We start from the raw sequence: 25,392 nt of genomic DNA on the forward strand, positions 1-25,392 counted from the left end.
TTGTTATGGATGATGAATGTCTTAAAACTACTGAACTCCTTATGCCTTTATATGTTTAGTGAGAACTTCCTTGTGGGATGGTTCTGAATGATTTCTCTAGAACCTCCATTTGAACATCTTCCTTTCCTCTGCTCATGGTACCAGTCTGGGGCTATCAAAATCACATATGCTGATAAATGCTACACTGTGACTAGCGGAGTCAGTGCTAAAAAGCAGCTTCTACATATGGCACTTCCAAGTTGTGTTATTGCTGGCTTTTCCAATGCTTTCCCTACTAGGGCATCCACTGCACGTCACTGCTAAAATGCAAACCATATCTTTGATGAAAGTGTATTTTATTGAATACATAAGTGACTATGAAATTTTAAATGAAAATTGATGGCAATTTAATTTTATAATAAACCTATATCTATGTATCTCACCAAAGAGAGTCTAAATCTTTAGTGAGGCCACAAATTCATTTTTATGAAAATTCTTCACATGAGTTTAGAAATCTTTCAACTAAGAAAAGGACAAGTCAAATCTTAGTGTCCTGGGTGGCTGAGCATTTCACAGCTGCCAGAGAACCATGAGGACCTTCCTGAGACTGACTCACGGGAGCTATCTGTAATGATCTGTGTCTCCCAATGGGTCATATTTTTATTGGAGATTTATTTACTATGCCTGGAATCCTAATGCTTGGTGTCTCTAATGAGAAAAATAATACAAAAAAATGTCAATATTCAGCCAACACAAATTTCTATGATCTACGAAAGAATGTTTCCAGATCCTGGGCTTGATCATTTTTGTTTTCGATGTCATAGATTTGCTGAACAAAGCTTACAAATCCCCCTTTTCCTCTCTGCTCACTACTACCCTGACCCAGAAAACACACACACACACCTTCCCAACCAGGTCCCATGTGACTGTTAACACCCACATCAGCTCTAGGCCGCCATGCTTTTCTGAGGGACATTGCCTCCACTGAGGGCTCCTTTATTCTCAGTATACCTTACATTCCCAGCCACAGTACTGAACTTCTCAATGCTTGCAATGTTCCCTTGGAGTATATCAGTTGAGCAGGAGGAAAAAAAATATCTGGAAGTTTATTATTTTTCCACCAATATATTTGACACCACCTTTGGAAAGGGAACAAAAGGCATACTGTCAAGCGGATAGACCTGGACAAAATGTTACTGTTTGTTCCTCATGAGCACAGAGGTATATTTAAGCAAAGAAAGGCATTCCATGGCTCTCCTGGGACTTCCTTCCTTTAGCTGAATTATACCAACATGTTCACACCACTGGGGCTCAGGCTGCTGGAATTTAAAACGCAGACCTCTATCTGCCAGTGCTTCAATCCCACGGCTACAAACATTCATATTAGGATTGAACCTGGCTTTCAAACATCATGAGATAAATGGGAGTTTACTGGGGGAAAAGCTGTGCCCCCATGAAACTACAGTAGGAGATGTGGAAATAGGACTGTCCCTGTTCAGCAGATTCTACACTAATACAATAAAACCTAAAGTCACCAGAAGTCACCTGGCCCTGGGTTATGTTTCCAATTCAGGCTCACTGACATTCATGAAACCTTTGACAACACAGGCCAAGTTTCGTGCAAGGCTGGGTAGAACACTTCTTTCATGTGGAAGCCGGGTGAAACTCGGTGGCTTTGGCTACATTTCACCTGAAGTTTCACATTCAAACAGTCCAGAGTTTCAACGTAAAATTAAGGGGTGAAGAGAAACAGAAAGAAAAAACAAAACAAAACGGGAAAAAATGGCTTGCCTGGGAATGGAGTGATCACCTACCATTCTCCAAAAAGATCTCATCCTGGTGCCCTTTAATTTTACTGCTGGAGTATCACCTCTAGCAATATATTTGCACCCAGCGACCAAGGCTTCCCAGTACTAAAGGGGAGTGAGTATATTCTAGCTAGACCACCCCCCGCCCCCACAAAGTCCAGGCTCAAAATAACGGGAGGATTTAAAATGTTAACCATACACATAAATGCAGTGATTAACATGCTTCTTATAATGTAGATTTGAAGGGGAAATGTGGCAATGAAATGCCCAGGTTTGCAAAATTAAAAGATCAGACTGAACATCTCTAGGTTTTTCTACTATGAATCCAAATTTTGGAGATTCTATTGCATCTGCTCCTAATCCAGGGGGACCTCTGCCGTAACTTTCCCCATAGTTCTGCCACTCTGGAGACTTGTCCTGTGGCCACTTGCGTCTGTCCTTCTTAGCAAGGTGCAGAGGACAGGGGGCAGACTGCGTCAGCGCTGAGGAGCTAGCGTCCTTGACTGGGACTTAAACAGCCTTCTGACAGGATTAGGCTCATTCTATTCCTAACCTTCAGCAGAATACACAACACACAGGGACCGTTTGCCAGGGAATGTCAAACTCTGCATTTGGCTGAGGACTGTGAAAATACCTTGTGCTTGCGGTGGGAAAGAAAAGGGGAACAAATGTCACACACGCTTGTGCCTTCTTTACAATGAAGAGAATATTCCAAAGTTGATGGAATGGCTAGTAAGTGCAACATTTTGCCCATTTTAGGAAATACATTTTTAAGAAATCTCTTATCCCTTACATAGCAGAAGTTTCACTTGTAAAACAGACTTCTGGCTACTGAGGGGTTTTTTTTGTTTTTGTTTTTGTTTCCAGTTTTCTTTTGATTTTGGTTTTCTTTTTCTTTGTTTGTTATTTCTTCCTCTGTTTTTGTTACTCAGAAGATCATTATGTGGTTAGAATGCAGGCTTTCCTTTGACATGTGGTCTGTGATACCAACAAACTTTTCTGAAAAAAAAGTATCTCTGACCTCCAAAGATTTCAGCATCCATGTTTTAAAAAAGCACCCATTGGGCCCCAAGGCACACGGAGATTCTGAGGCAGCAGGGGTAGCCAGCCTGGGGTTCTGTGCACTGTCATTTGCTGCTTGCTCTTACACATCTGCCAGACAGGGGCCATGAACTGTCATGAAGTCTGTGTTGGGGGAATTTTTACCAGAGAATACCTTTCTTTCAAATGGGGGTCCCTCTAGAAGTAAAACCGAAGACAGATCGGTGAGGAAAACTAAAGCTCCAATAAATTATTGAAAGGAAATGCTATCAAAGCATTAAACCAAAAGGAAAAAAAAGAAGACATTTTACTGAACAGAGTAAATAGCCACAATCAAAGTAAATGCTGTGTTTGAAGTTAAAGTCCACAGATCAAAGTACTTTGCAAAATGTCAAGTGCAAGCATAACGAGGGGGAGAGGGAGCCACCGAAACTGACCCAAAGTATCACATTGTCACGTTAGAGAAACCTGCCAGCAAATGCACTTAGCAAAAAATATTCAGCTTAGTAAGGAGTCCTCAAAACTGTCCCCTAAAGTGTGCTAGGAACATACAAAACAACAATAACAAAAACAAAATCCTCAAAACCCCCAAATCAACCACTCTGATTCCACACGAGCAATGAACGAAACAGTGATAACAGAAGAACATTATACAATACAGCTCGCTCGTTGCCCTTAAAGAATAATTACTTATATATATTCTCTTTACTCAGGTGGATGGCATCTTTTTCCTCTCTCTCTCCCTTTTTAATGCCCCTGGAAAGTTAAAAATAAAGCAGTCTAAACAACAAAAGTATGATGTCTGAAAGATCCTCTCATGGCTCTGGCAATCAGGCTTAATTAGACCTCTGATCCGTGGTTCAGTCAGAGTCAAGTCCATGCTGCAGGTCACTATAACAAGAGCTTTAAGCAAAGCTTAAAATGTGCAGCCACAAACATGCTCAGATGCTCCTGCTGTATTCTGGAACACAACGTTCACCTGGGAACTGTTCACAACTCCCCTGATTATTTCCACTGTAAGTAAGTTATTTTAAAGACATTAGTCACGAACATATCATAAAACAATTAAATAATTCTGGAATGAAAAGTCTTACCTACAGCCAGCTGAGTTCAACAGTTGCTCTATGCAGAGGAAGTAGGAGTCAGTGGCCTTTTACGTGTAGAGATTGTTTATTTAGCCCTTTTTAAAAGGTCTTGAACTCCAGAGGTTTAAGATTAAGTCCAATCCAAGTGTCTGAAGGGAAAAAAGGCAAGAGAGAGGCAAATAAGAGAGAGAAAGAATCCCAGCTGCTGCGTGGTGCTACTGTTCTGAGAGCATTTGAGCTATTTTCAGCATTAACAGCAGCCGGGGTTGTCTGCAAAGGGATGAAAATGCCTTGCCCAGATCGCCACCCCCCACTCCAGGGGGGAAAAAACACCAACCAGGAAACCCACAACAACTTGGTTCATTGTGCAAATATTCATTTAAATTTTAAGGAAAACTGCCAGCACCACTGAAAACAAAACAAACCCAAAGTTGACTGGAATCTTAAAGAAACACAGTGCTCCTCAAGTTTTCAATATGAATTACCTGATCCATCGAACATGAGATGTCCTGTTTATGCTTCATTGAGAAGGAAGGCTTTTCTTCTGCTATTTCCTAAGGGGTCTTAAGAAATAGTTGAGTGCTCTCTGGTCAGCAGTATCTGTTGCCAGGCTATTCTTCTTAAGAATGAAGACAAATCATTTCTTAAACGAGCCCGCACCTAAATTTCCAGTTTCATCAACTATGCTATTTTTGAAAGCTACTGGGTTAAGCGTTGACACCTCTTATCTATTGGCAGAGACTGGGGACCATTCAGTGACATGAGGCAGACAGACAGTGACCCCTGCCTCCGCCTCCACAGGCCAATGAAGAAATCATTCTTGTTGGGTCACTGACAATGACTGACAAACTCTGAGCCTTCATTTTGTTTCTAGAATTAAAAATTAAGAAGTTGTATTCATTCGTTCATTCATTCAGCCAATGTTTATTTGGTGAGCACTTCAGAGCTTACTGTAAGCCAAGCACTCTGGGAATACAGTGGCGGGCAGAATGAAGTGGCCTTGCCTTCAGGGGTTTAGAGCACACAGATGCAGCGAGAATAAATAAAAACAGAATGTTTAAGTATTTTCCAGACTGTTTCACATGATGAGACTATTCACATCATGGCAGCTGAAGACTGAGATCTCTTTCTACTATGGATGAAGGAAGATACTATGCGTCATCAGATCAACTTCAGGCCTGCACTGAGTCATTGCGCCTTTACAACACCACCGGGGAGGAAAATTAGTTGCTTTCTACCAAGGAAGCAGTTAAGTATTTTTATGAACGCTTTCATTCCACATAGACGAAATCCCTGTGTTTTTTCAACCCCCTACTCCCCGTAACAAAAAGAATGCTTCGGTATCAGAAAGTACTACTGAGAGAGGCTTTCCATCGGGGGATGAAAAGAGAGTCTTCAACCTGAATCCAGTATGAAAAACAGCCGGGGGCTCACGCCTGTAATCTCAGCACTTTGGGAGGCCGAGGCGGGTGGATCACGAGGTCAGGAGATCGAGACCATCCTGGCTAACATGGTGAAACCCTGTCTCTACTAAAAATACAACAAATTAGCCGGGTGTGGTGGTGGCGCCTGTAGTTCCAGCTACTTGGGAGGCTGAGGCAGGAGAATCGCTTGAAGCTGGGAGGTGGAGGTTGCAGTGAGCCAAGATCGCACCGCTGCACTCCAGCCTGGGCAACAGAGTGAGACTCCATCTCAAAAAAAAAAAAAAGGCCTTGATATATTTTATAATTAATGTGAGGGTTGGTTGCTAGATGCTCATATCAAATTCTATTCTTTCTTTGCAATTAAAGACACTGAAATACATTGTGGAAAATACTGAGGATTATGCCATGTAAAAACAAAAAAGGGTTACATGACTACTATTTCAAGTACTATTTAAAAACAGTGAAATCCTTTGGCTCAATAGACTTTATATTAAAATTATATTTCAAATTTTAAAATTCTAAATTAACTTTGAAATCTCTAATTTGAATTTTATAATAAGATCAACTTTGTTTTAAAAATGTATACCAGGCTTTAAAAAATCACCCGAGAATAATGCATTTTTCTGTTCATTTATTTTTAAATGGTCACATTCTACTACGTCTTAAATACCTGCCAATCTAACATGGGATATTTGTTTCTCTTGGCCTCAATGTGGAATGGTAATTCTACTGGTAATAATTGGAAGCCTAGCCTCAGATAGACATATTATTTTTAATTGCTTTTTTCTTTCTCCTCCTTATAATAGTTTATACCACAAAGGAAAATGCATTTAAATATTGGCCTTCCTCGAGAAGCTGTGGCGTTAAGGAAACAAAGATGAGCATAACCCGCCCTCGTATAAAATGGGGATAATAATGAGCTGTCACAGGGCTCACAGGAATAATGCACATAAAATGCTTAACTGGGTAATGTCTGACACACAGCAAGCATCCGATGGAAGTCAGTACCATCATCTCTGCGGTGAGTGTAAAGCTTTGCTATCCAATATGGTGGCTACATGTGGCTACTGAGCTCCTAAAATGTGGCTAGTCACAACTGAGATGTCATGTAAGTGTAAAATGCATGCTAGATTTTGAGGTCTTTATACAAAGAAAAGGTGAATGATGAGAAATTACTCAATGGGTATGATGTTCATTATTCAGGTGATGGATACATTCATTAAATCTATGACTTTACCACTATGTGGTATATCCATGTAACAGATTTCTCCTTGTACCCCACAAACCCGTACAAATAAAAATAGATTAAATTAAATGTTTTCTCTTCCTAAAACATGTAAACTATCATATCATTTTTATATTGACTGCATGTTGAAAAAAGAATGTAAATTACGACATTAATTTGTATATTATGTGTTGAAAGGACAGTATTTTGGACACAGTGTGTTAAATAGGATATTTTGCTGAAATTAGTTTCACTCGTTTCTTTTTTACTTTTTCAAATCTGACTGCTAGCTCGTTTAAAATTGCCTATGTGACTTGCATTCTGTTTCTATGGGGCAGAGCCATGTAGGCCAACGGTTCTCGAAAAGTAGTGAGCATCACTGACCCGGAAGCTTCGTAAAAACAGATTGCTGGGTCCACCCCCCAGTGTCTGATTCAGTCGGTCTGGCGGGGGCTGAAATTTTGCATCCCTAATGGTTTCCCAGGTGATTCTTGACCTCACTTTGAGAACCAGGCCTTGCTTCTTAAGAAAGCAGTCCGTGGACCAACATTAACGTCATCACTTAGGATCTTGTTAGAAACACAAAACCTCAGGCCCCACCCAGACCTACCGAGCCAGCAGGCGCATTTTCACAACATCCCCAGGCTGTGTGGAAACATGTTGAAACTTGAGAGAAATTGATGTCAAGTAGTGTCTGTCATCCCTGGGTGAATATAAGGTAAACTTTTACAAACACCAGTAGCCTGGCCCCGCCCCCAGAGAGTCAGGTTTAATGACTCTGGATGTGACTCAAGCATCTGCATACGTGAACAGCTGATCCCAGGTTAAAGCCAGCACTGGGAGTCCCATCAGACAGGCTGTGGAAAGGCCAGGATCGAGAAACCAGACACTCGTGCTAGTGCAGGGGCAGATGCTTGGGGACTGCCAGGTGCTGGAAAGACAGGTCCTGTGCTAGGGTGAAGAGCGTCAAACCCGTGCAGCCAGGGCAATGAGTGGGTGCTGTGGCCAGCGGAGGGGAGCCACGCAGGGGGCCTCCATGCCTCTGCAGGTGTGACAGAAGTCCCAGCTGCTCCAGGTGTGGCCTTTCAAGGAAGGCTGGGTAAAGCAGAGCACAGCCTCGGTCTTGGAGAAGCTAGAACCCTAGGGTAAGTTATCTGGGCAGAGATGCAGGCTCCGAGGAAAGAGATAAGGACCTTGCTAAAAGAACCCCGGTATAGGTCAAAGTGGGCCCAGGAGCCCTGCGAACTGAATTTCTTAAACGCTACATATCCACAGGTTTGGTTTCAGAGGCTGGAACAGGAACAATCTTTTGGACAGAGATGAGGAGGGAAACAAAAGGATGAAAGTGTCAAAAGTCAGATTCATTGAATATATTTTTTCTCTCCCTCCCTAACAAAAACCGAGAGGGTTTGTGCATCATTAAGGCATAGTAGACACAGATCGAACCATATTAGAGGGTATTTCCATCCCAAAAGAGGATCTTGTTAACCCAGATAACTCTACAATTGTTAGAACTGGTGAGAAAGACCCATATTTTGGAGTAGAGAGGCCTTCTGTTACTCACTACACCTCTGTTCCGGCCTTAAATAAATGAGCAGGCCAACCTGAAGAGTGTGTCTGAATAACCTCATTCGTTTGCCAAATGACTTCTCACATTTTCAGGCGGCACCTGAGCTTTGTGTGTTTCACAGAGCTTGGTAAAAATAAAATCCTCACTATAAGAGAGAATCTGGGCTCACACTGGTAACATTTAGAACTTCCAATTCTGTATGCAGAAACCATCTGCAGCTTTGCTTCTCACTTTCTTGGTTGGTCCTTTCAGAAAACTTTCAAAAGTGCATAATACTTCCAAGTGGAGAGTCTGCAGTCAGGGTGCCCGGGTTCGAATCCTCATCCTGACACTTATGCGTGACTGTAGCCGTAGGTCACTTTCTTAGCCTCCCCATACCTCAGTTTCCTCCTCTGTAAAGAGACCTTTTTGTATTTGGTTGTTGTAGGGTGAAAATTGTTATTTGAAACGGCCATGGAAAAGTCTGGTGCTTTGTAAATTTTATATGAATGTTGGTTAAATAATCAAAATATATTTGAAAAACTGTGCAGATTTCCATATGTGGCTAAATTTAGTAATTTTTTAAAGATACGGTGGTGATTTCCAACGACTTTCATGGGCATGATTTTTTGAACACATATATTTAGAAGGTTTCTTTGAGTCGTTTTTTTCCCAAGAGAGCACAGAATTCTCAATCGATTCCTCATCGCTTCCTATTATTTGAGAGGATCCCAGGAGGAAGGAAGTAAATGTAGTTTTCCCATGAGTATTGTTTTCTAGAGAACATTCTTTACCCCTGCAGTCCTTTGAAAAGTGAGTTGTGCTATAGATGTTTAGAGGCCTTCCTGCCCCTGTCATTCTAGTAGCATTGTCTAATATCCCAGGAGAACAATGTGTCATTCTCTTAGTCAAATATTTCAGTGCTTAGGGAGAGGCAGCAAGACCATCTCAAACACTGGTGTGAGTTTCAAAGACATACTGAAAGAGCAGTCAGATTCTCCTACAGAAATCAGCTAATGCTGACTAAAAGAAGAGGTGGACACTGAAGTCAAGCACGTTGTAAGCAAAATGAAGGTTAGACTAAGTGGATGTAACATCTTTTTTTCTTTCTTTGAGATGGAGTTTCGCTCTTGTTGCCCAGGCTGGAGTGCAATGGCACAATCTCAGCTCACTGCAACCTCCACCTCCCGGGTTCAAGCGATTCTCCTGCCTCAGCCTCCCGAGTAGCTGGGATTACACGCATGCACCACCACAACTGGCTAATTTTGTATTTTCAGAAGAGACGGGATTTCTCCATGTTGGTCAGGCTGGTCACAAACTCCCGACCTCAGGTGATCCACATGCCTCGGCCTCCCAAAGTGCTGGGATTACAGGTGCGAGTCACAGCACCTGGCCTGGAGTAACATCTTTTATGCTTGTCTGCTTCAACCACACTCAACAAAGTGAAGCATATGCAATAAAAATAAGGATACCTGGTAGCTTCATGCACGTAGCAAGCATCTGTCAGGTCATCTACAGGAACCTCACCCATGGTGTGCCACTTGCTGAACAATGCATGCATGCATTGGGCTGGGAAACTGAAGCCCATACGTTGAGTGACTTTAGACCAGTCATGCAAGCTCCCTACACTTGTGTCCTGAAAGGTAGGCAGAGGAATGGGACTGTACCCGCCTTACTGACTCTTAAACCTGTGCTCTTGCTTGGGCTTATCTGGATTACATTCGGCAGTCGCCGTGATTTACACCTGTGGGCGGCACTGTTTAAAAGGAGTCAAATCATGTGTCCAGTGACTTCTACTGCCTGGTTATTGATGTTAAGCAAATATGTTTTAGGAGGCGATTTGTCATCACATGTGCCATTTTACCATCTGGGATTGGGGTTTATCAAGTGAGGAGAAAATCTTAACCAAAGGTTAAAGGACCAGTATCATTGAAAGAGATTATATAGAAATAACTTCTTAAAACCTTTGTTAAGCTCAGTTTTCTAGTTGAAACTTTGTTTTATTTATTTTTATTTTTATTTATTTGTTTATTTTTGAGATGGAGTTTTGCTCTGTTACCCAGGCTGGAGTGCAATGGGGTGATCTCGGCTCACTGCAACCTCCGTCTCCCGGGTTCAAGTGATTCTCCTGCCTCAGCCTCCCAAGTAACTGGGACTACAGGCATGTGCCACCATACTCGGCTATTTTTTGTATTTTTAGTAGAGACGTGTTTCACCATGTTGGTCAGGCTGGTCTCGAACTCCTGACCTCAGGTGATCCTCCTGCCTCGGCCTCACAAAGTGCTGGAATTACAGGCATAAGCCACTGCGCCCAGCCTGAAACTTTGTTTTAAACTGGCTGCCTGAATTCTTTGTGTATTTAAAAGGCACCTCTGCTGTTTATGTAACCATGACTTAGCTTTTCTTGTTATTTCTATTCCATTTGAATTTGAGCATATGCAACGGTCGCTAAATCTGCTATGAAAATCACGAAGCTAAGCCTTCTCCATGCGGCCCACCGAAGGCCCTGCACGACCTGGTGTCCTGCAGCATTTCCGCCCCATCTCCACCACCTTCCTCCCAGCGCCATTGCCTCTGGCCTCTCCAGCCTCCCTTCCATTCCTGGACCGTGCCTCATGCAGGGCCCCGGCTTGCATGGCTCACTCTGACGGGAACGCCTTCCCTGCCTGGTGGCGAATGCCATGCAACCTCCAGCTTTCAAGTGTCTCTTCCTCAGGAAGGACTTCCCTGCTCCGCCAGCGTAGCCCCGCCACTCCCCCCCCTTTTTTTTTAACTCGTAAAGAATCACCTTCCTCATTCCCTCTAAATTCGGGCTCAGTTGCTTGAATTTGCTGGAGTAATTGACTGGAGCCCCTCTACTCCTCCACTGGCCTATCAGCTCCCACTTGCCCCTCACATTACTCACATTCCTCACACAGGGATTGCATTTGTGCCTGGCCCAATGTCAACAGGAGCCAATACGTAGTTGCTGAATAAGTAAATGATTAAATAAGTTCTGCCTAAGGCATGAAGCAACACAAGAGTACATTTTTTGGTCCTATATTTATCAGAACTTGTGAAATAAAAAGTATCTGATCATGCAAAAAGCAAAAATTATGTACTCTAATTAAGCAGCTGTTTCCAACCCAGACGATTCTCTGAAATATTGCTTTGTAGCTACATATGTGGTTTAGAAGCCATCTTAAGAGGCAGATGCCGCTTGCTCTTCCCTTCAGGATATAAAGTGTTCTGTTATCTTAATTTGCATCTATTCTAAAATAGATTTCAATAAAGCAAGTTACTTGCATTCATATATCATATTCCTAGACCTTTTTCACAACCATGTGATACTCTACTAGGGTAGAGTGAGGTCCCTGATAAACATTTCTTCTGATTAGGGCTAGTGAGAGAATTATGTATTTGTCTACCTATTGCTTGGCAGTTACACCACCTGAACCCCTATGTGGTTATTTATAATGTAGTTTTATGAGCAGACAGGCAGGTATAAAGTAACACACCAACCATGCCACCTGGTTAGGCCATAGTCATTCCAGTGGTATGAAACTCTTTCTCGTGGCCATATTATGTATAAGTTTTAAACAGACAATGAATGAATAGTCACTGATTGAGAAGACTGGAGATTTGCAATCTTATTTTCCAGCAAATAGTCAAGTAATATCAACAGGGGAGAAAAGAAGAGTTTTGTGTGTCACAGACTACACAGCAGGGGTCAAAGCCTGGGGTAGGAGAGGGCTCGGTCTCTGCTGCATTGATCTGAAAGGAGCTATGGAAACGTTTCTTCTAACACTTGGGCAGGGGAAAGCTTGCTATGGCCCAACAATGTTTTAAAATGTATTCTGTATACATGTGTAAAACACTCTGAAATCACCAACATACAGCATGAAATGTATCTTTTCTGAGACATTAAAAAACTGAATGAATTAATCAACAAGCCATGGCACAATTCCATAATTACTATGACCATAGAGTTAATTTAGCAGGGATAGTACATAATACACACCATGCTAGAAAACTGTCCTTGAAACTCACAAAGGTAAAGGATGAATTAAGAACAAGGAAGGATAGTCGACCAGCTGAATTCAAGAGTTAGAAGGAACTATAGATTTCTTATACCAAGTGCATGAGAAAAACTTCTTCCTAAATGAATGAGGCTGGAAATACAAACCCTCAGAGACTGGACACACAAATATTTTCTTTCTTATTTTATTTTATTTTTTTTGAGATGGAGTCCCGCTCTGTATAAAGAATACAGAAGAATACAGAAGCTCCGCCCCCCGGGTTCCCGCCATTCTCCTGCCTCAGCCTCCCCAGCAGCTGGGACCACAGGCGCCGCCACCTCGCTCGGCTAATTTCTTGTATTTTTAGTAGAGACGGGGTTTCACCGTGTTAGCCAGGATGGTCTCCATCTCCTGACCTCGTGATCCGCCCGCCTCGGCCTCCCAAAGTGCTGGGATTACATGCGTGAGCCACCGCGCCCGACTGGACATAGAACTATTTTCTATGTTGTCTGTCTTCTAACCAGACCCTCACTACTTCTGTGCGTGGCAACAACTACAGTGTTCTACACTATTGATCTCCTCAGTTCTCAGGTGGCCAAGTGAGGCCTTGGGCAGCTAAAGCTCCTGGACTGGCCACCTCTGGCTATTAGCAACCTCATTTGTTTACCTCTGTGCCTGCAAATATTCTTGATTTTATGTATATTATGACATAGAAAAGTCTGGAAGGGAATGCTTTAACCAGCAAAGTCAGTCTACTAAATTAAAGGTATGGGAGAGACACGTTAAGAAATCAGTAACCATGTTGTAGTTTAAAAAAAAACAATGCGAAGTCTTTGTTCAGACCCTCAGGGTTAAGCAGAAGTAGACTGGTCTTCAGTGGCAGGCATGAGAAGGAATATCCTGCCTGCAGTGATGAATATTTTGGATTCCGGCAGAGAGGCAGGAGGCTGCCCTCTGAATCAGAGTAAATGCTCACATTTTTACCTACTAGCAAGGGCCCTCCTTTTTGTGGCAAGAATTCCTTTGAGGATCATTTTCAGTTTGAGGTTCTGTCTGATATGTTTATTTTACAATTAAGTCACTATTTCCATATTCATTACTCTGTAAAATAAGTCAAGTATGTAAGAGGTGTGGTAGCCACTTCCTTCTGCCTCCTGAGGATCCATTTTGCAGTCTCAGTCTTCCTCATGGCAGAATCCTGACAAGATGTCCAGTTAAAAACTGACCTTCCCGGATTCCTTGCAGTTTGTTCTGACCAATAAGCTAACGGCAAGGCATCTTGTTGAAAATTTCACATGCACAATAATGACACTAAACCTCCAGAGAAGAGGGCTTCCTTGTCCTGTTCTTTCTTTTTTGAGACGGAGTCTTGCTCTGTCGCCCAGGCTGGAGTGAGTGGCGCGATCTCGGCTCACTGCAAGCTGCGCCTCCCGGGTTCACACCATTCCCCTGCCTCAGCCTCCCGAGTAGCTGGGACTACAGGCGCCTGCCACCATGTCCGGCTAATTTTTTGTATTTTTAGCAGAGACGGTGTTTCACCATGTTAGCCAGGATGGTCTCAATCTCGTGACCTCGTGATCTGCCCGCCTCGGCCTCCCAAAGTGCTGGGATTACAGGCGTGAGCCACCACACCTGGCTGTCCTTTTCTTTCTAACCTTGTTCTGCTCCTCTTTTTGTAGACTGAAATGCAGATGTCATTCTAGTGGCGTGCATGCTAACGGAGAGACGACAAAGCGGAACCTACCCTGGGCTACCTGCCCATGGGATTTCTTGTTATTTGAGGCAAACCCAACCTGGTTAAATGACTGTGTTGAAGTAATCTGTTCCATGAAAGCTAGAAACAGAACCAAAACAATCATCTAAAAACAACCTTCATTACATTAGACTGGCTGAATGACAGCAATAAACTATTAGGCCTGCCATTAAGATATTAGTAAAAAATAGTTCCAGAAGTTTTGAAAGAACTTCTGGACATCAACAACCAATGCTTACAACAGTTGTGGCATTAAGTCTCCGGCCCATTATTTCCCAGTGGAGCAAAAACTGCCATGAAAAATGAGCCGACATGCCTAACGCCCTGGGAGCTGCATCATTGGAATATTTTTGACTGTAAATATAGTAAAGTAGTTGACTCTTTTTTCTAAAACTACCATTTACTGATTGGCGATGTCAAGAGAAATAAGAACACAGCAATAATTGACAGGAAATACAAAACAGGAACGCATTGTTTATTCTGTTCTCAGTAGACACTGCCAGATCATTGTTCAGAGAGCTTTGAACAGGGTCACTTCAATGGAGTTTAGGGAGTTTTTAAAATCTAAATTGAATGATGAAATGTGTCCTTGGGACAGAAAAAGCAATTTTGAAAAGATTATTCAAGGCCATAATGTATTGGCTTTGAGTGTTAAAAACCTTTAAGAATCTTACGATGGTTTCTTAAAATGGTGAATGCTGTCAGTCGTAATGGAGGGGAAGACAGGTTTGATTACGAGGCCAGTGAATTTTCAAAATAAACAAAGTTAAAAATACACATGCAACATGGAAATTGTTCTAAGCATTCCTGTGTCATGGTTTCTGATGATCATGAATGGAAGAAATGAATATAAATCATAACAATTCTGTTTTATAACAGACAGTCTCGCATAAATATTTTGTCTTTCTAGTCACATTTGCCAAGAACTGTGTTAAAGTGTAATGATTGAGAGCGTGGTCAGTAGTTACGTACCACCATCAAACCCGACTCTATTGTTACCAGCTTCTGTGGCTACTACCATCTTCTTGGGCTTCAGTTCTCTTACTCACCAAATAAACCCTGTAATAGTCCTTGACTCATAATTGTTGCGAGGCTTAAATGAGTTAATACATGCAAAGCTCTTAAACAACACCAACACACAGTAGGCACTCCCTATGTGTTGGTTGCTGCTGTTTTCATCATCATCTTAAGAGCATGGGCTTAGAGAAAAAAGAGCTCTGAGTTAAATTTCTGGTTCTTCCCCTAATGAGCTCCCTGGTTTGGGCGTAATCGTTGAGCCTCGTTTTCCTCATCTGAGCAATGGGAATAGCATTCATTACCTTAAAGCATTAAGAAGGGGGTTGAAGAATATAGTGCTGGAAAACCACACCTGGCACATTGGAATCATTAGATACAATTTGTTTACAATACATAGAAAAAAATTATTTGCAAATTGATCTTCAAAAATATAGGTACTTTTACTTTGCTGTTGGGGAAAATGAAATGGATCGGGCACACCTAGATATTGAATTTAATTTCCTTATCATTTATTTCAGATAGATCACATTCAAAGTTTTATGTTTTGGGGTTTTTTGGTCTATTTTAATTTTAAACAAGAATACATGGGACTGTCAAACAACTGGATTACAAAAATCCCCATTTCTGAGCTAATCACTTTGTCCTATGTTTGACATAACAGTCTCTTAGAGCAACAGCATTATCATTGCTTCATTTAGTAAGTGGAGAAGGCTAAAGAGGAAAGATAGTGGCATGAAAAGAAATGACCTGGAAGAAATAGAGAAGAATGGACTTTGTAAGGCCCTGGGAGAGTCTATCATTCCTTTAGTAGGTGGGAGGAGCACAGTTATAATCCTATCCACATTGTTAGAAACAAATACACACTAACTTAACATTGATTGACTATGGTTATAATGAATGGTAATTGAAGAAGTATCCCTCTATCACAGCAGTGATTACATTGCAAGGAAAGAACTGAGGCTTTGGAACCAGGCACAGCTGATCTCAAGGCGTGGCTTCTCCTGTGGCAAGCCATGTCACTTTGGGAGAGTTACTTAATCTCCCTGAGCCTGGATTTCCTTATCTATAAATAGCAGAAAGGCTGGGCATCGTGGCTCAGGCCTGTAATCCCAGCATTTTGGGAGGCTGAGGCGAGCAGATCGCTTGAGGTCAGGAGTTCAAGACCAGCCTGGCCAACATGGTGAAATCCTATCTCTACTAAAAATACAAAAATTAGCCATGTGTGCTGGCGCATGCCTGTAATACCAGCCACTTGGGAGGCTGAGGCAGGAGAATTGCTTGAACCCAGGAGGCGAAGGTTGGTTGCAGTGAGCCGAGATCATGCCACTGCACTCCAATCTGGATGTTCATGCTTTTTTTTTTTTTTTTTTTAGGCTCTGTCTCAAAAAAAAAAAAAAAAAAAAAAATAGCAGACAACCCCACCTATCTGTCTGGGAGGTTTTTGAGAGGATTAAATGAGACTTTGCATGAATACTGACTACTCCATCGAGTGGTTGCAGAGGACGGGGTCAGTAGGCTATTGTTGCTGTTTACCTTTTTTTCCTACTACACGGTAGGCTCCTTGAGGATAGGATTCCTTTAAAAACAAAATACAACCAGTTCCTAGCACAGTGGTTGGTTGCTGGAATGTACTGAGTGAATATACAGCAAATAAAGCAAGCCAGGGATACTCTGAATGGAAAGCTCAAACAACAGCAATAATAAATAGAAGGCCTGACTTGTTTAAGTGAAAATAGTTAAGAGAGACCGGCATGGACAAACTGAACTGATGCACTGGGGAACAGATTAAGTAAAAAGGACATAAAGGACAACATCTTCTTCACACACATATTTACAAGGGAAAGATAAGCTGTAAGGGACAGAGAAACCATTATACGACCTAAGGGGATTATAAATAGCATCCTTAAATGGGGCTGTTTCTATATAGCCTCTCTATCTTTTTTACCTTGTAGGAAGATTGTAATGACTTTAGACCTATGATTTCTGTGAGCTCTGATTCCTTTTTTAATTTACAAAAGTTTTTATATTAAATTCAGGTCGTCTCATTTCTCTCTGAGGCTCCCTCCTCCCATTCCGTCTCCACCCTATCCTAAGTGCCTCTACTTTGGGTCCTCTCGGGTTTTATGGCTAAATCCAGCAATGCAGATTGTGGGCGGGCAGGCTTCCCGTATTGTTCCTACCGCACATTTCTCTACAGCATTTCTTAAACAGGGCCTCGTCTGGAGACTTTCAGGACGAATATTATAGTTCTTACTTTTCATTTAACCTTGAATCATAGCTGGAAAGAACATTACAAAACCTAGGTAATCATCCCTTCACAGTTTGAAAATCGGGGAGCTGAAGATGATTTTACAGCTAAAGCCGTGACTAGGGCCAGGGTCTAAGAAACACTGTTGCAGTGAATGGGCAAATGACATCAAATGGTGCAGGCAGCGTGTTCCAGATCTGAGACGGAAGAGGGGTTTCCACGGGTCCTACCCGTCCGGTCCATGAGCACCAGGGCTGCTCCAGCACCAACTGCTGCTTTGTTCTGCCTGGGAGCAGCTTTGTTGACTTGCTATTCAAATCCCTGATGAACTAAATTAGCTGTTAATGCTATTCGCAATCCTAGACTCATTTAAGTATCAGGTGATAGCGTCAATGGGGCAACACAAAGAAGTTTTCATAGAGGAAGAAAAGAGATACCGACAGAGAAAATGAGGTTTGCAATAATTTTAGTAAGAATGGATTCAGCAGGGGAAAGAAATTAATAGGCTGTATCTAAAAAGAAAAACAAATAAAATTTGGTGCTTCAAAGTTTAAAATTAGGCACATTTCAGTTGAGTCATGGCCGACACTCAAGCAGAGCAGTGTGATCTCAGAATCAACCAACTCTCAAAGGAGAATAGCACCGTTTAAGATAATGAGAAAAATGACTTCAGAAATGAGATAATTCTCAGAGAGAAATTATTCATACAAGGCTTGTTTGTAAAACTTCTGAAAAAGAGAAACTTGCAGCCAAATTCATTTTATAGCATTGTATTAGGGTACACTTATTTGGTAAATTTTATAATTATACCCTGTAATGAATCTTACCTGCAAAGACAGAGAAAGACTCGGTTCAAGCCACCCTTATATTTGTATATATAATGTTGGGTAAGAGAAGAAGGAATTGGAAAGTTCTTCACCAATGGTGCCCATCACTGTGGCCAAACCTGGTTCTAAATTGCAGAGCCTCTGCCATTCTGTAACTTGAACTCTGTTTTCATGTTACAGATTAAGATCTATCCACTTGGCCTATTTTAAAAACAGTTGTACACATTTGAACACACCTTTGAGACTCCAAATTGGACTTCTGTACCACCTTCTATTTTGGGTAACCACAAGGGTGCTGGAAATTTCAAGTACTAACAAACGCCACGACCTACAAACTTAAGAACATGAGCTGGAGAATACATGATTCCTGGGCCGCAGAACACACCTGGGCTCTGGGCTCCAGTTATTCTCTGGGGCATTTGACTTATGAATCAAGACCAGGTCAGGTCATCTTCTTTTGGGATGTTTATACTCTTTTTTGTGATGTCCTCAACATTGCATTGCTCTTTTTTTAAAAACACTCAAACGTCTGCTTAAGATCCATTGTTAAAGCTTATTTTTGTGTTTCTTTGAGATTAATATGATATTTCCATTTTCCATAAGAAATGAGATTGCCTTCCTTCTACTCTTAAGCAGTCCTGTAGAGAACTCCTAATATTCATTCATCCCCACTCACCTTATCCAGATTCGAATTAGCTACAAAGGCACTCAGGAATTCTATGTAATAGTTATTCAAAATAAAGTCATAACAATTTTATTATTTAGCAAACTATAATTTATCAAATAAATCATTTATAAGTATAATTAAATTATATAATTATGTATTATATAATATAGTAATCAAATATATAATATATACAATCAAGAAATTAGATATAATTTCTTATAATTTTTAATATAATAAATTAATATAATTTTAGCAAATAAAATCATAATTTCATTCTATAGTCTCCTCCATTTTTATTTTTAAAAGGATAATTGGTGTCCTCAGAATATACCAATTTTTTACAACAGAATCATTCAAGAGAGGCATTATAACATTTTAGTGATCTTGATTTTTAATGCAGTATTTCATTAAACTCCTTTGAAGTATTGGAAGTTTTTGAAAATGTGCCAGGTGAGGTATTGTTGGGTAATTTTGCTGCTATTCTTGCTTCTCAACCATTTTCTCAGTGTTTTAGTGCATTTGGAAATGAGTTTGACCTTAAATTTCTTCCTATCTATATAAATACTTAGAAACTCTTGTACTATTTCCAAATCAGCGGGAGCAGGGCCTCCATGGGCTACATTTGCCATTATCTGTTTCACTGAGAAACAATATATCTACTGTAGTTAAAACGTTTATGAATGGTCTTGGCTAATTTCTAGGCTGTTGACACGTCTCTAATTTCACAGATTTTGAGGAGGCAAGAGATTTGGACTTTTATTTCTTAATGACACTTATCTCCACTCACTGCTTTAGTAGTTAACTTCGTCCTGAGAGGAACTAGCATTGGGGTAAGACGTAAAACAGAAAAATAATGACATACTATTCAATCAGTCTATTAACCCATACTGATTAGTGGCCACACTCAAAAAGACACATTAGAGCAAAAACATTCCCAATTCTCATTCACAGGATAACCACCCTGGCTCCACAAGTACAATACAGGTATCTTGGCCACTTATCTGTTGAATGTGTACTAATAGCTTCCCCCAATGAATAAGAACTCTAAACTTCAGGGTTCGTTACAAGGTACCTGAGGAGCTGGGCGACTCTACAACTGGAATTGTTTTCACATTAAAAGAGCTAAGAAACCTACGAACTCATATTTCACTCAATTTATTTGTGCAGCCACATATAAATAGATGGTCTATTCATGTAAAAGAAACTATTATTTTAATTCTAAGAATGTTAATTTCATTATTCATAAACTAGTCCATTGATCTGATAGAAAGCATCTCTCATCTCACAGACAAATACTCTAAAATATGTTTATCACTAAACAACTGACTTTGTTAATTTAGGGAACAATTCAAGATTCCCTGATCACATTTTCTGAAATGATCCAATTTTTCACTCAGCATTGACTCCGTGCCACAGAAACTGCATTCCTGCTCCACAATGTGTCAATGGAAAGGAAGGCTGACTTTGATACTTAGATATGAATATTCCATACTGTCTGTTCTCTGAAAAATGTGAACATTGAGTAGAAAATCATGAGTATGGGGGAAAATAATATATGAATGTGCTTTTAAGAGCATAGCAATGTAATGAGGCTTATTAAAATGCCATTTTTCATAAACAATTTTAAAAGTTTCTCTAAGTACTAATTTGGGAAAGTATGCTAATTTTCAATACTTAAAACCTACATCTGTTTAAATTAGAATGAGCACATTTTTGCCACATGCCACATTTTATTACCATGCAATGGTAAGTATAAATTTACCACCTACATAAGAACAAAATATGGGCAATACGTTTATGAATACATTAAATGTTTAAGAAGACACTTTTCTGTACTTCACATGATCTTGTTTCATTTGTACAGACTCATGTTTGTGAACTGGACAAGTTAGCTTCAGATACAACATATACATAGACCTTGTATACGTTGAGCATGGAAGGTCCAGGAGGGCAATGACTTCGTTTTGTTCATATAGCACAGTGTCTGCCCCATAGAAAAAGCCTAGCTCATGGTGGAGAAAAGTGAATGATGGAATAATGGATGTACAAAGCCAGCCAAGGTGGGGCTGTACAGTGTATATCAAACAGTGGATGTTCCGAGGATGACCTCTTGACTTGTTTTTTATTTTTCTTACTTTAAATGCCTTGGGTGAACTCTTTCACCTAGCATGTTAGGACTAATCTGCAAAATGGAATTTATTATAAAAGTGAGTGCTCATACTTGATATTTGTCACACTAGATACTCTCTTAAAAATGTGAAAAAAATAAGACTGTTTTTACCCACAAGTACACGCCGTCAGAGTAACCATTTTCTTCTTTAGATCAGAGTGCTAATAGTCAACAAAGGGAAATTGTTCAACATGTACAGGGCCACAAGACTCTGGATTCCTTTTGAACTCCATGTGAACTGTATTTGGTTCCAAAGTAGAGCTAATCATTCTTAATCCAGGGGTAAAACCACCACCGCCAGTAAACAGGCCCACTGGCATTGAAGAGCAACTTGGTGATAATCAGTTTTCTAATGGGACAGCTTCTAAATAATGTCCCAATTTAAAATTGAAGCAAATTTTAATAATAGAAGGCAATCAATAAAATATTTATATTCAGAGGCTTAAAAATTTGTTTTCTATTGCTTAGTCTTGTACCATCCTAGTTAAATGTCTAAACATGCTTGGTGTTACCTAAATTTCCTTTGGCCCAATTCTAGATACATCTCCTTATTTTGAAATTTTCATCACGTTAAGTAGATTTAGAAAATATGGGACGGGCACGGTGGTTCACGCCTATAAACCCAGCAGTTTGGGAGGCCAAGACAGGAGGATCACCTGAAGTCAAGAGTTCAAAACCAGCCTGGCCAACATGGCAAAACCCCGTCTCTACTAAAAATACAAAAATTAGCTGGGTTGGGTGGCAGGTGCCTGTAGTCTCAGCTCCTCAGGAGGTTGAGGCAGGGGAATTGCTTGAACCCGGGAGGCAGAGGCTGCAGTGAGCCAAGATCGCACCACTGCACTCTGACCTGGGTGACAGAGAGTGACTCCATCAAGAAAGAAAGAGAGACAGAGAGAGAGAATAAGCAAAAAGAAAAAAATAAAAACTTCAGAAAAACAATCATTGTTGACATCCTAGATTGTTTTTTTCTTCCTCCTTCTTTTTATTGTCATGCTATTTCTGGTCTTGAGGATAAGGAAATTTGGTGTTCACTTATAAATAACGGTTTCCATAGAGCTCCTGAGCAAAAAACACAGAGAGAATGATAAAATGAGAAATGTAACATTTTCTTTTGGCTGATCTGTCGTTCCCACAAATGGGCAGTCTGGAGAACTGTTGGAAGTGCAGGGCTTGGAATCTGGCCGACTCAAGCTGGAATCCCACTTTCCCCACATGTGTGACCCTGTGCAAGCTGTTTAACTTCTCTGCGCCTGTTTCCTCTGCTGTAAAATGAGAATAATGTCCTCATCAGAGCGTTCGTGTGAATAGTCAATGAGAGGTATTTAAAGAATTTGGCACGCTGCCTGACACAGAGTGCATTGAATGAATGGTGGCCATTATTATTATTTATAAGAATACCTACTGTTATTTTACCTTCTTAACTAACCCTGCAGATCACAAAGCTCCAATACCATGTGATGTGAAGACTCATTTTAGATCAGCCCAAGAAAAACACCATTAAGCAGGTAATCCAAATTCCGTTGGGAAAAGATCATATGATGCATTCTGAAGCAAGTGCTTCAGGATTGTGGCACTGCAGTCTCTGTCAGCCTAGGCAATGGCGGGATGGCTGTTCTTTGGGAACGAGACCTTTAGAAGACAGTGATCTCCCACATTCTATCCTATCATCACTTTTGCCGTGAATACTCCACATAATTTATCCAGATGATTAGTTTGCCTCAGTGCAATGTAATCAGTTAGGACCAGAAGATACAAGAGTATGTTGGTTATCCTCTAATGAAGTTTCTTTGAGTTTTAAGTTGGACTTCAACAGTTTAAGAACAACATGATCATGGAAAGTCAAATGGATTGTGTATTAAGAAGATTTTTATTTAATTGTTTATCTATTACAGAAATTTATTTTTATTTTGTGTATTTTTTTATTGTTGGCCTAGTTGAGCTTTGTTTGGTCAAAACCTCTGGGAGATCTTGACAAAACAAAGCTTGTCTGGGCCAAAGATTTCCCTTCCATCTCTGGAGATTGTTTTATTGATGATGAAGTTATTATGGATTGAGAGCCAGTTATGTGCCAGGCCCTGTGAGGTATCCTTTGCACAAATTATTTCATATAAGAGAATGACTGGTCCTATGATCTAGGCACAGCATCCTCCTTTTACGGAGACCAAGCCTGTGGTTGAAAGATACGGAGTCACGTGGCAGCAGCCACACCTCCTCAAAGGCTAAATTCATGACTGGGCCTTGGTCTCCACAGGCTCCTTCCGGCCTGCCCCCTCCTGTCCTGCAAAATTGGAGGGACATTGGTGCAGAACTGGGGGAGTCCTGCCTTTGACAAGGCACATAACAAAGGGAGAGTCAATCAAAAAGCACTTGTTATACTTTCTTTTTTAAAAGAAAAAAAATACTGTTATTTACTGACTTTTAAAACCAAGTCACCAAACACTGGTGACATAAAATTGTTTCTTAAGTATAACAAATGGCACTTCAAATTATTTTTTGGATTTTAAAAATAACCAGGCAAAGAAATGACATTAGGCTGGGGAGAGAGGGCAGCAGAAAGAGAGTGGAGAGAGGAGGAGGAAGAGGAGGAAATCCAGGCGGTGGGTGGGGACAGCCACACTGATGAGTGTCTGAGCCATGGGTGCTTGGTGCTATTCAGGGAGGCAGGTCCTATGTTCATAAATAATGTACTACAGGAAAAGTCTGAAAGTGACCATTAAATTTACATTTTTAAGGCAGGGGAGTTGCAGTCACAGCCACAAATATAAAAATCTAAATACGGTGTCTTCAAAGCACTGCTCTGGGACAAGAACTGCAGATACATGGCCCAGCCTCAGCTCTCTAGATATCCTGCTGATCTCAGGGAATTCAGATGGTGGTTCCTGGGTCCAGTTCTCCCTCCCCTACCCCTCTAAGGAAGCCCAATCTAAAGCATCCGTGTTGGCTGTTCTCACCGTGACAAGATGTGGAAAAAGAGGAATCTCTACAAGTAGAATGATAACGAGGAGCTGCCAGATTTCTAGCAGGCTGGGGACTCAGTGGGCCCCCTTGACATGATGCTTCTGGGCATGACTGAGGTCCTGGGTGTGTGACTGAGGGTCAGGGCGATGGCGTCTGGGCATGATTGTGGTCCTGTCTGTGTGAGGAATGTGGGAAGGATCTGACAGGACTGGTGCACCCAGACCTCCGGCCTGAGAAGCTGCTTTCGCCTCCAGCCAGGAAGAGTGGCTCCCAGCAGCAATACCCCACAGTAGCCCAAAGTCATTAATCATCTCACTAAGTAAACTGTGTTCACAGATGATGCCTAAAAATGCAAGTGGTGTGTACAGGGCGGGCTTCCTGAGCTTGCAAACTGAGCATGTGCACGGCTCCTGTGCTTAGAACGGCCAGGTATTCTGTTTGATACCCTGCTATCAGCATCTATAACTTATTCATCATAATTTTGGAATTGCCTTTTCATCTTGCGCTGAGCCCTGCAAGTTTATATAGCAGGTTCTGATTGTGTAAATTCCAACAGAGATAAACAAAGTTTCCAACATTTCTGAGACTCCAATCTCACATCCTACACCCTCAAAAATAGAAGAATGAGGTCGGGGCAGCTTCGGCAATTCCTTCCTCTCTCCTGCCGCTGGGATAAGCGCACCTCCGCAGCACCCTCCCTGCATCAGCTCTCTTGGATCTGCACCTTCAGAGAAGGCTTTTATCCTAGTCACTTTCCAGCAGACACCTCCTGCCCAGCCTCTGAAGGTCTACATGGCAGCCACGGGCCACATGTGGCTCCTGGGCACTTGGCTCACTTGCACTGAAATGTGTTATCCTGTAAAATACACGCTAGATACAAAAAAAAAAAAAAAAAAAAAAAAAAAAAAAAGAGTGTCAAGTAAGTCGTTACTATTTTTTATACTTGTTGAAATCTTAATATTTTGGTTGTACTAGGTTAAAAATGTTATAAAAGTTGGTGTCATCTGTTTATTTTTACTTTTTAAAATGTGGCTGATAGAACATTAAAAATTACATATGTGGCTTCTGTTTGCTGCTCAATATATTTCTATTGGTCTAGCCATTTTTTTTTAAACCACATATCCACATAAGTGTTCCACCTGCATCTCCATCTCAGAAAGTCTCAAACCAACTTCACTATCTTCTTCCCCCAAAATGCTTTTTCCGTATCTTATTTTCCTGAGACAGAAGCCTAGTAATCAAACCATAGCCTGCTTTTACTCCCGAATGCCGACTGAGAACTGTTGGGTCTGTCTCCACAATCTCTCCATGCCAGCACTTCCCCCCAGCCCCACTGTCCTGCCCTAGCCGGTCCCTTCACCCTCTTCCAGGATTACTGTACTGTCCTCCTATGGGAAATTCCCTTTTTTTTTTTTTTTTTTTTTAATTTTCCTGTAGAGACGGTATCACTATGTTGCCCAGGGTAGTCTCAAACTCCTTGGCTCAAGTAATCCTCCTGTCTCTACCTCTGAAAGTGTTGGGATTAACAGGCATGAGCCACCCCACCTGGCCCTATGTGAAATTCTTGAATTCATTCCCACCCTACCTCAGTGGTAGTCTCACACCAGAGTAGCTGCCTTATAAAGGAAATCCTACTTCACCTT

At 41.2% G+C, this 25,392-nt stretch overlaps 1 protein-coding gene across 8 annotated transcripts in view; it reads right to left on the reverse strand.

The window, feature by feature from the left end:
- Window positions 1-25,392, reverse strand: part of SORBS2 (sorbin and SH3 domain containing 2) — a 237,125-nt gene that overhangs the window by 195,722 nt on the left and 16,011 nt on the right. For all 8 annotated transcript variants that reach the window (XM_073017778.1, XM_073017779.1, XM_037994454.2 and 5 more), the window contains one exon: window positions 3,923-4,062. The gene's annotated coding sequence lies outside the window, so the exon portion shown is untranslated. Of the gene's footprint in view, window positions 1-3,922; window positions 4,063-25,392 lie in introns of those variants that run through there.

The sequence above is a fragment of the Chlorocebus sabaeus genome, chromosome 7 (genome assembly GCF_047675955.1).
Source record: "Chlorocebus sabaeus isolate Y175 chromosome 7, mChlSab1.0.hap1, whole genome shotgun sequence".
Lineage (NCBI taxonomy): Eukaryota > Metazoa > Chordata > Mammalia > Primates > Cercopithecidae > Chlorocebus > Chlorocebus sabaeus.